Here is a 10,785-nt window from a genome sequence, read left to right on the forward strand (position 1 = left end):
ATCTCCAGCCGGTATCTACATATTAATTTTTTAAAAATTGTATTCAATGGATGCTGTAAATAAGTCTGCTGTCCAGCAATTATTCATGTAAGATGCAATGCAACCAAATTGTATTGTGATTTTCCTATTGCAAAATCTTGTCCTTTTTAAAAAATTTACTAATATTTTATTTTTCTGAAGGCAGAGTGGATGCAGACAATGTACCTGCCAAAGTCAGAGAGATTGCAGACAGGGTTTCCAGCTTTTAAGTTTCCAGGGCTTTGTGTATTCAGATTCAGGCATTCTAACTTTGAACCTGCAGCCATTTAATCTTGCAAAGACAAAGGTTGTATTGGCATGGAAGCAAATACAGAAATGCACTCTGTAAGGCCATGAAAGAATGTCACTGCATTACAGCAGCCTAACAAGGTATCATACATCAGCTGAAGCATTGTAATTGTCTGTCTGTGCACTTGAGCTTGCCCAGAGCGAGGTAAACATCCATATGCTCCAGGGATTACTCATTAAATGAAGCATTATGGTTTAGTACTCAGAAATCTCTGCTGTCCTTCCATTATTTTCTACTTAAATGATCATTTTCTTCTGCATAACAGTAAGTTTTAATTACGCGATTTGCTGTGTGTGTGTGTTGGATGTTTTTCAGTTGCTCATGCAGACTGTAGACAAACACATACATGTGTGCAGACACAACATTTTCCCTGCTATAATTTGGTATTTCTGGCACTTTGCAATAGTAGGGTCAAAGCCAAACTGTAGCTACCTCTGGAAAATCTTACAAGTAGCTGTAATTGAAAAAGGCAGTATAACTTTTCTGTTTTAAAACCTAGTGGAGACTTTTTTTCGGAAAATGGAAAGTATTTCATCATTGCTTCAATGTGAGTTTTTGATGAAGTCATGGAACTTTTGAATGTGTGTATTTTTTGAAACAATTCTGAAACTCATTAGGCAGTAACAGAAATGCCTTTACATTATCGTGATCCAATGCTAACTCAAAATTTGACTTTTGATAGATGTAGTAAAAAGAATGAAATTATTCTGAATTCTAAGTAAGTAAATACAACTAGTTTAATCCTCCAGGAAAATTACAGTTTATAATACTGAATTGAAAAGTTTATTGTGGTTGTAAAACAAAAGGAACTTTTTGATAGGGCTTACTGTTGTAGTTCTGTGAGATGTAATCCTTTTGGATATTTCCTATCCCTCATGATTCACTCTGTTGCTAATGAAGTTGTATTCTGACAGGCCTTTAAATTAATGCCTATGCCTGTATGAAGCACAAGTATGGAGTACATAAAGTACAATTGTTTTAAGTATTTATATTTGTCTACTGATGCACTAGAATCTAACAAACTCAAAGGAGGAATCCCTTTCACGAGCTGTAAATTTCAAAAGTTCTGACCTATTGACTTCATGAGAGTAAAAATTCTCCAGTGGGAGTAAGATGTTCATCATGCCTTAACATAAAGTCCAGGAGTCAGGGAAATGCCTGGCTGGAATAAACAAGCAGCTCATCCAGTCTGCCATTCTGGCACCAAGGGCGGGTAAGACCAGATGTTTCAACGGAAGGCATAAATCTTCACAATTTTACTGTTCTGTATTGCAAGATGATGTTTCTTACATCACTCACACCTTGAAACCTGAAGATTAAGAGAGCTTATAACTCTTACTTCCTCATAGTCAGTTTATAACATAAATCTTAAAGCACATTTCTTAAATTATTCAGTAATTTTGAAAGCAGATTTTAAAGATACATTATCAACTGGTGCAAAAGTAAAACGCTTCACCTCCATGCTGCCTTTATTAGAGTAAAAGTTGTGAATATGAGAAATCCTGGTCATTTCAGTAAACTAAAAGTGAATTTTACTGCAGCGTGAGAGAGGCAAAGGGCCTTGTCAAGGAGAGATGTGACAGATCTCCCCAGCTGCTGGGTGCTGGGATGCCTTTTCCATCCTACCTGCCTGCAGGTACTCACCAGTTCATGTGTGGGAACCCTTCTGCTACCAATCCTGAGCCACTGATGGCTGTGAAACTGAAGGGTTTGTCTTTCACTGATCTCTGATTTTGCCCCATGTTTGCCAGCCTTGGCAAATGCTTACTCTGTTGAATTGAACTTAGCTTGTTGAAAGCTGATCCTGGATTCTCACCAAAGATTTAGTCGTGAAATATCTCGTCTTGTGCAGTGACCATAGCAAGATATTTCTCTTTGGCAGCAAACACTCATTAGAACTGATGACTACTATCACCTTCTTAACTTTCTCTTGACCAATTTTCACTTAATTTCCCACTCACTCCGTGAGACAATTATACAAAATAAATAATGAGGTAGCATGTGTAATGCAGCTAATGTTGAAACAGTTGGATGAGCATCAAACTAAATCCGAATTTTCCTTTTTTTATTGCCCAATGGGAGTTACTTTCTGGCTAATGTTATGAAGGTGGTGGTGTATGAGGGGAAATTAATACATTATCACATTGCACTATTGGTATTGGAAGTGGTTCTTCACACATTGGGTAGCAGACATATAAACTTGTTTGCCAGATGGTGTTGCAGATGCAAGAATTTTACAAGGGCTCAGAGGGATGCTGGACAAGTACTTGAAAGTGATATCTACTTGGGGGTTGCAAAATAGACAGGCCACAATAGGCTCAGGAAATCTCCTGAGCTGAAAATAGATGGAGAGGAGGGGGGGCACTAAGGGTAGGGAAATATTGTATATAAATGTTCTATATTTTTTCTTCTTGCTGTTGAAAAGAGACCACTAGACTGGATGAGCCTTCAGTTTTGCCATTACAAACATTTTTGTATTCTTATTTAAGTAACAAGTTGTTGTGTGAGAGGATTTTTCTGGAACAGGAAATTAATGTTGAAGGTGGAGAAAACCCAGAACTGCTTAAATGTAGAAAATTAGTAATATGTTTTGTGATCCATATTGCTAAGGAAAGAAAAATGAGAGACTACTTTAATGCTGAAAGAATATCAAATGTGAATACTTTCTCAGTTACTGACTGCCTAAGTTTGCAGTCTTGCCTTTTTAGCTTTTATATTTCACCTTATATTACCGTCAGGAATAGATCGTCATTGTTTTGTGGTGACTTCTACTGGTAGTTCACCAGGTACATATAGAAGGCATTTTCTGGTCTAGCTGTCTGTCTCCTACATCCTACATGCTTCTTTCTGTGGTAGAACTTAAGTTCCGTAACTTGCACTACAGTACGCATATACTATTGATAAAGGAAAAAACGGCTGTAGCACTATGTCTGCTAAAGATATTCTTCTTTTTCAGAAAGCAGATCCTTATGTGGAACAATTAAAGGAGACATGGTCAAGTTATAGTTCATGGGTCAGTTTAGTGACTCATGATACTGAAATTTTTTATGCACTTACTTTAATCTTGCTTTTTTCATTTTTCTCATCCTTCATTGGGGTTGGCCTTGCATGCTGAATTCTTTTCTTTTTATTGCTTTATGGTTTTTAATGTCTGCACAAACTCCTCTGAAAAACAAGAGTGTGGTTGAGGTGCCTCTAAAGAAACAGAGATGCCAGGGCTTGAGTGGGCTTTTTGAATTCACTCACTCTGCATGTCCTGACTACCAGAGCTGGGTTATAACTTGTAAAAGTCATTAGAAACAGCTGACTTTCTTATCATCCATAAAATTTAAATTTGCATCTGGCAGACTTTTTGTTGCCAAAAAAGTTTAGGAAAAAAGTTACGGTTATCATTATTACTATTGCCCTTCTTAATTTTATTAGGATTAATGATGATGGTGAAAATTATAACTGTCCTTACTCCCAGAATTGCTCTACTTGATATTAAGAAGACCAAAACTCTGCTGCAGTGGTTTCTTTTGCATGTTTTAATGTTTTACTGGGTAATATCAGCTACAGACTTTTATCAGCTGTCTGAAGTTACTGCTTGCTGATCATTAGCATGACTACAACCCATGAGTTTATAGATATCCTGAAACCATTCAAGAATAAGTTCTGCGAGAAGGTATTTTTCCAGAAAATCTATCTGTAAGGAAAACTGCTTTTTGCATCCTGCCAGTGTATTAGTGGTGTGAGACAATAGCAATTCAACAGTCATTTTCTTGGTACAAGTTATTAGTCATCTTTGTTCTTTTGAGGAGATATTTTCAGTGGTTTGGGTTTGGGTTTTTTTGTTTTGGTTTTTTTTTTTTTTTTTTTTTTTGGTTTTTTTTTTTTTTGGCATTAATGGCACTTCTGTCACCATCTGGCTTAGTCAATTACAGATCTCCAGAATAACAAAACTCACAGTTTGCATGTATGTCTCTGTTTTTCTTGGGGTCCGGAGAAATGTGACTATTCTGCATTTCCTAGAAAGGGAGTTGTGAGACCTCAGCCCTCATTGCACATTACACAGAAAGAATCTGTAATGAGCTCTTTCTGTGCCTCAGGAGGAGCACAAAGCAGCTGGAGCGGGACTAAGAGTCCAGACAGCTGAGCTCAGTGGGGATGGAGGATGGTCAGCACTAGAGAGAAAATGTTCGATAGCTTGTCAATTCATGACCCTGAGGTCCGAGAGGCTTCCATTCCCTCGGACAAATGCTGATCCCCATTAATATGAATGGTTGAACTTCATTTGACATCAGTCAGTCCAGGGTCTGAGTGCAAGTACATTATTCCCCGTGCCATTAATGCAAGTCACATACCCCAGCTAGGCAGATAAGGGAAATAGAATTTTCAGTAGTCATTGTTGTTTTGCTTTGCAGTACTGTGTGGAGGTGGTCAACTCCTCATGCTTGATTATCTTCAAGATATTTGTTGCACTTTATAAAGTTCATCGGCAAACTTGTGCTTGCTTCTTAAAAGTAGTCTGCTGTGTCATGTAGCCCATTTGACTGGGTAGAAAGAAGCATGTCATGTTTAAGATAGTGACACTGATAATTAGCTGTTACTATCTAATTCCACTTCTTTTTTTCACTTCAATTCCTCCTAGAATATCTAGTGAGTACATTTAGCATCAGTTTCCCCAGCAGAAATAGTAGGCACACATTTTCTTTACAATGACTCCATGATGTATGTACTAGTTACTGTTATATTTTAAGTTGAATGTACGAAAGGTATTATATAAGTTTTGAAAACTACCTTAATAGTGTTTCATTCTTCTCTAGGCACAGGAATTTTGATTTTGTATTGTCATTTAAATAGACAATAACTAAAAATGAAGGCTTTAGTTTCTTAATTGGTTGTCACATATCTCATTTTAGGGGTGGTTACCATTTAGTTTGGTAAAGGATCTGAAGACTCAGATTCCTTTTGAACAGCCAGTATCTAGTTTTTCTGATGATTTATTCATAGCAGTTAGGTTTTTGCAATTCCTGTGAGGAAATTGCCCTTCATAGGATCTGTCTATGTAAGGTTGTTGTATAATGCATGCTCATTTGCTTAGTTGTATTTGTAAGCTCCAGCTGTGCCCATCACTTGCTAAATCTGTCATTAAAGGATTTTGTTTTTAATTCTGCCTGGCTTTGTTTTCAGATGTCTCTGAATTCCTTCCTGTGTTGAGTCACAGCTGTGAAAAGAGAAATCTCCCTCTTTAATTCGAGGGGTCAGTGGTTTAAAAGCACTAAAGTCTGGTGGGGAACAGCTTAAGGAAGGTAGTTAATCATAGTGACCCCAAGACTTCATAAACTTACACAAGGCTCATCTGACAGGCAGAGTCCTGGATATCTTCAAGCCCAGGTTTCTTTGAGGAGTAGCTGTTTTGCCAGGGAGTGGAATCCTCGATGGAACAAGCACCAGTGATGGGTCTTTGCCACCTGCTCAGCTGTGGCTATAGAAACACAGCTTAATCTTCTCCACCACATTTCTTTTTCTAGCTAAGCCAGCATGCAGCCCAATTCCTTTCTAGTAGTTTTTTTTTTCCCTGCAATGTTGAGAAAGATTTAATGTGGTAACTACAATGGCTTCCACTTCTTGGTGTCACTGGGACATAATAGACTGGCAGGAAAGAGCTGCTGATCTGGATAGAAAAGAGAGGTCAGGAGGGAACACACAGATGGTCTTGTGTGCTGGGCGAGCAGAAGTCATTGGCGTGGTTTGGGTGTCAATAATTCATCCAGTGGCATTTTTCACCCAGCTTCTTCAGACTCCAGTGGGGAAATCTTGGAATAAATCCCCCTCTTGTCTCCGTGCAGGCAAAAGCCTTATTTCACATACCATGTTAATAACTGTGACACTCAGCTGTGGGCTTAGTTTTCACGGGATGGGCAAACCAGGACCATGTGGGTGAACTGTACGTGGAAGCTGTGAGATACTGAATTAAGTGATACAGCTAATGCAGTGCCTGTACCTATGCTGTGTGTACTCCACTTGTCCTATGCACACATTGCTGTTCTTGGTACAGGGGTTGATTATCTGCCTATGGATCAGTTCTTGAATTGCTTCAGCTTTTGGACAGTGTTATAAAAGAAAAGTGATCCTGTTTTCAGTCAGATTTTAATAGTGAAGTAGTTAATTCGTAAGCAGCTCAGGTAGACATTGCCCTTATCAGAAGAGTCCTTGGGAAGATAAGGTCACTAGAGAGTAGAAAAAGTCATTTCATGGCTGTCAGACATCCAAGTTTAAGTGGAAGGGTGTTGGATGTTGAGCAAGACCTTCAGTGTGTGATTCAGTTCAGTTATTAATTTGTCCATTAACTGCAAAAGGAAATAGTAGAAAAATTAGGATTGAAGGAGACATGAGGAAGTCATATGATTTTATTTGTATTTCGAAGGATGGCTAACTTCAGCTTTGGATTAGATTGCTTAGAGCTATGTCCAGTCAAGCTTCAAATGTCTGCAAAGATGGAGAATCCACAATTTCTCTGAGCTCCTGTTCCAGTGTTGACAATCCTTTCATTCCCTGAGGAATGAAACCTCAGAAGTCCCTCAAGATTGAGATTGCCTCATCATCTTAGGGGACAAATGACTTAGGGGAAAAGGAAATGAGAAGTGTTTTACATCCTGCCTTTTTAATGTTGGACTTCTGGTTATGGAAACTAACTGGTTAACCATCTAAATTTTTCCTTTTTTTCAGTGAAATACTGATTCATCCTTGCACACTGTGTCCTCACAAGACACAGGAAAGTTATTGTGATTTTAAACTAAAGTGGAAGTATTTCTGTGTTGAATGGAGGAGGTGATGCATGAATTCTTGGTTTCTTTTTCAGTAGGGCTGTTTCAGATTCCAGGAACTGTCATGATAGCACCCCTCATAAAGCAGCTTAAAAATAGCAAAACAACTGTTGCACCAAATATAAAGTGATTCCCGCTGTGTCACAAACAGAAAGGTTTTTGAAGCTCTGAATAGATAGCAGCATGTTGTAACCCTTGAAAATGGTAAAATTGATGATCAGAGGACACAGGGCTGTTAAAGCTTTGATGACCTGCTGTCTGAACCCATACTGGCAGTGTGTTTTTCCTTACACAGCTCTGTGAAGTTCTTTATAGAAAATGAAACTGTGATTGCTTGTAATTTTCTGCAGTTTGCACAAGCACTTAAATCACAAATAAAACACTGTAAAAAGTGGTATGTGAGTCATGGATCTCCCTGCAGGAGTTCCAAGTCTGTTGTCCCTGTGGAGAAGGTTGGCTGTGTGACTAGGGGGATGTGGGTACTGGTCCTGACGGGTAGTGTGATGTTATCCAAGGGATGTCATCTCCTATGGCAGCATTAAAAGAAATCCAGCTACCTCTAACAAGGATAGAGGGTAGAGAATGGAGACATTAAAGCTTTTAAAGTGCTCAGATGCTGTGATGATGAGTACCTGAGGGAAACCCATCAAGAGGAGCAGGTCCCCATTGAGTCAATGACTTGTGTAAGCTCACAAGTGGGATTTTTTATAGAGACTCTGCTGATTCTCTGTCACATATACTCCAAATTTAAATGAAATCAAGTGTTTAAAAAAACCAGGAAGAAAGCAAATGTGTTCAGTCTAACAATAAAATAACTGGGTTATTGGGCCAACAGATGATCACTGCTGTGCAGTGTACACGTTCATATGTGTATCACTTTACATTTTAGCTGCACAAAATGTTGATCCAAAATTAGGTGGACAATGCATTAAAAAAACCCGTCTCCAGTAGACTTCAAGAATATAGTAATGAATTTTTAAATCAATTTGTTGAAAGTGGAAATTAAAATCCTTCCGGCATGTCTTTCCCTATCGTGTAGTTTATATATGAAATCCTGCAGACTGTGCTGCACAGAGTTCACTGACAGTGCATCAAATAATGAGGCCATACGTTGATGAAAGGAATTTTAGTAAAATATGCCATTGGATATACAGCAAACAGATTTGATCAAAGCCCAGCTGCCGTATGAAGTACACATTTTTTTAACCATTACTAAACTGCATTAGCCTGAATTATTTTGAAAGTTATGATTTGACTTCTACACAGCTGACAATAAACTAAATAGTACTGGCAGTTAAGGAAACATGCTTTCAGGATTTGTAAAATAGAAAAAATAAAAAAAAATATTTTATTATATTAAGATGCCAACTACAACGTGCAGTTGCCTCTACTCAACATTTGTAACATTCTGTTTTTATCGGAGAGTCTCACAGACTGTAGATTTTTATTTTTTAATCATTGCTGGAGAGGTAAGTGCAGTGCTTGGGTCAGGTACAAATTCTGCACTCAGGGAATGTGCCCCGATAGGGTTTGATCCTCAGCGGGGACAATGCATGGCAGCGACCGAGGGGATTCCTGTTCCCCTGTGTAGGAGTCCAGACTCTGGGTCTGGGCTGACCAGGGCAAAGTTCCCGTGTTTGGACAGGCTCAGGGGCTGCCCCCGGGGAGTGGGGGGCTGGGCGCGGGAGCGAGCGGGCAACGGAAAAACGGACACGGGGACAAACGGCCCCGGAGCTTCAGTTGCAGCGGCAGCAGCGGCAGCAGCGGCAGCAGCGGCAGCAGCGGCAGCGGCAGCACATACTCTATTGAGTCCCTCTCGCATCTCCTCTCCCTCTCCCGCTGTCCCGCACCCTCTCCCGCTCTCCCTTTCCCGTTGTCCCCTCCTCTCCCAGTCTCCCTCTCCCCCTGCCGGGCCATGTCCCCAGCCCGCCCCCGGCCCCCGGCGGGGCTGCCCGGTCCTCATCCCCGTCCCCGTCCCCGGCCGTCCCGCCGGGGTCTCGTCTCCGCCCGGCTCTGGTCGTGCTGGCGGTGGCGCTGCTGGGCGGGCATCAGTGCCTGGAGCTCGGGCGGCACCGCCGCCCTCTGGCTCCGCCTGGCCCGAGCCCGGCCCCGGCCCCGACGTGGGCTCCAGTCCCGGCCCCGGCCCCGGCTCCTCCCGGGCCCCGCGGAGGACACACGCGGCGCGGCCGCTCCCGCCGCCCCCGCTGCGGCTTCCCCGGCCCGAGCTCCGCCGCTCGGCAGCGCGGCCGTCGGCCCCGAGCCGCCGCTGTCCCGTTCCAGGGACAGAACGCCTGGGGAGGGCCGGCCCGGGGCGCTCGGGGGGCGCTCGGGGGCCGCTCCTGGCCCCGGGCCGAGCGCTGACAGCCCCGTCCCGCCCGCAGGGAAGGCGCAGGAGGAGGCCCTGCAGGAGCGGTACCGGCTGGGTTCGCTGCTGGGCAGCGGCGGCTTCGGCAGCGTCTTCGCAGCCACGCGGCTCTCGGACGGCGCCCCGGTGAGCGGCGGGACCGGCGGCGGGCGCAGGAGAAGGGGGCGGAGGAGGAGGAGGATTAGCAGGAGGAGGAGGGGGAAGGAGGAGGAGGAGGATTAGCAGGAGGAGGAGGAGGAGACGGAGGGGGCGGAGGAGGAGGAGGATGGGGCCCGGCGAGGCGGGCGGCGCGCTCAACCCACTGCTCTCCCTTGCTTGCAGGTGGCCATCAAAAGGGTGCCACGGAACCGCGTCCGGCACTGGGGCGAGCTGGTGAGTGAGCGGGGCCAGCAGCAGAAGCTGGGCCGTGCCGGGTGGCGAGGAGCCGGGGCCCGGCAGGGTGGGAGCCGCCGGGAGCCCTGCAGGGAGAGCGGGCATGGGCTGAGCGGGGCATGCAGAGCATCCCAGGCTGGCTGAGGGGTTCCCCAGCCCTGGCACGGCCTCAGCCCCACTGACAGCATCGCGTTCCTCCCGCAGCCCGACGGCACCAGCGCACCCCTGGAGGTCGTGCTGCTGGACAAGGTGTCCTCTGGCTGCACTGGTGTCATTCAGCTCCTGGAGTGGCTTGAGCTCCCTGACAGCGTCGTGCTGGTGCTGGAGCGTCCGGAGCGGTGCCAGGAGCTGTCGGGTTTCCTGGCGGAGCGGAGGTTCCTGCCAGAGGAGGAGGCGCGGGGGCTGTTCCGCCAGGTGCTGGAGGCCGTGCGGCACTGCACCAGCTGCGGGGTCCTGCACAGGGACATCAAGCCTGAGAACATCCTGCTCGACCTGGCCACCGGGCAGCTGAAACTGATTGACTTTGGCTGTGGCGCCTTCCTCCAAGACACAGCCTACACCCAGTTTGCAGGTGAGCTCTGCCGGGGGATGCTCCTGGGCATCTCATGGCCCAGCCGGGGTGCAGCCCCAGGGCTCCCCCTATTGCAGCCAGGATGGGATTAATGCTGGAGCCAAGCTGATTTGGGTGGGGGTGTGAGGGGGGCCAGCTCCAGCCCTGCTGACAGCCTTCAGCACCCACTGTGGCCTGGGCTAAGGCTGGAGCTGGGGCAGCCAGCCTGACAAAAACCCCAGTGGGGGTAGCAGAGAGGGGCGTCTGACCCTGTGCCCTGGATGGTTTGGTGTGCAGGCGAGAAGGGCTTGGACTGCTCTGCTCCCATTGTTTGCATTGACTGGTTAACATTTTTGGGGGG

The sequence above is a fragment of the Anomalospiza imberbis genome, unplaced genomic scaffold, assembly GCF_031753505.1.
Source record: "Anomalospiza imberbis isolate Cuckoo-Finch-1a 21T00152 unplaced genomic scaffold, ASM3175350v1 scaffold_60, whole genome shotgun sequence".
In the NCBI taxonomy this organism is placed as follows: domain Eukaryota; kingdom Metazoa; phylum Chordata; class Aves; order Passeriformes; family Viduidae; genus Anomalospiza; species Anomalospiza imberbis.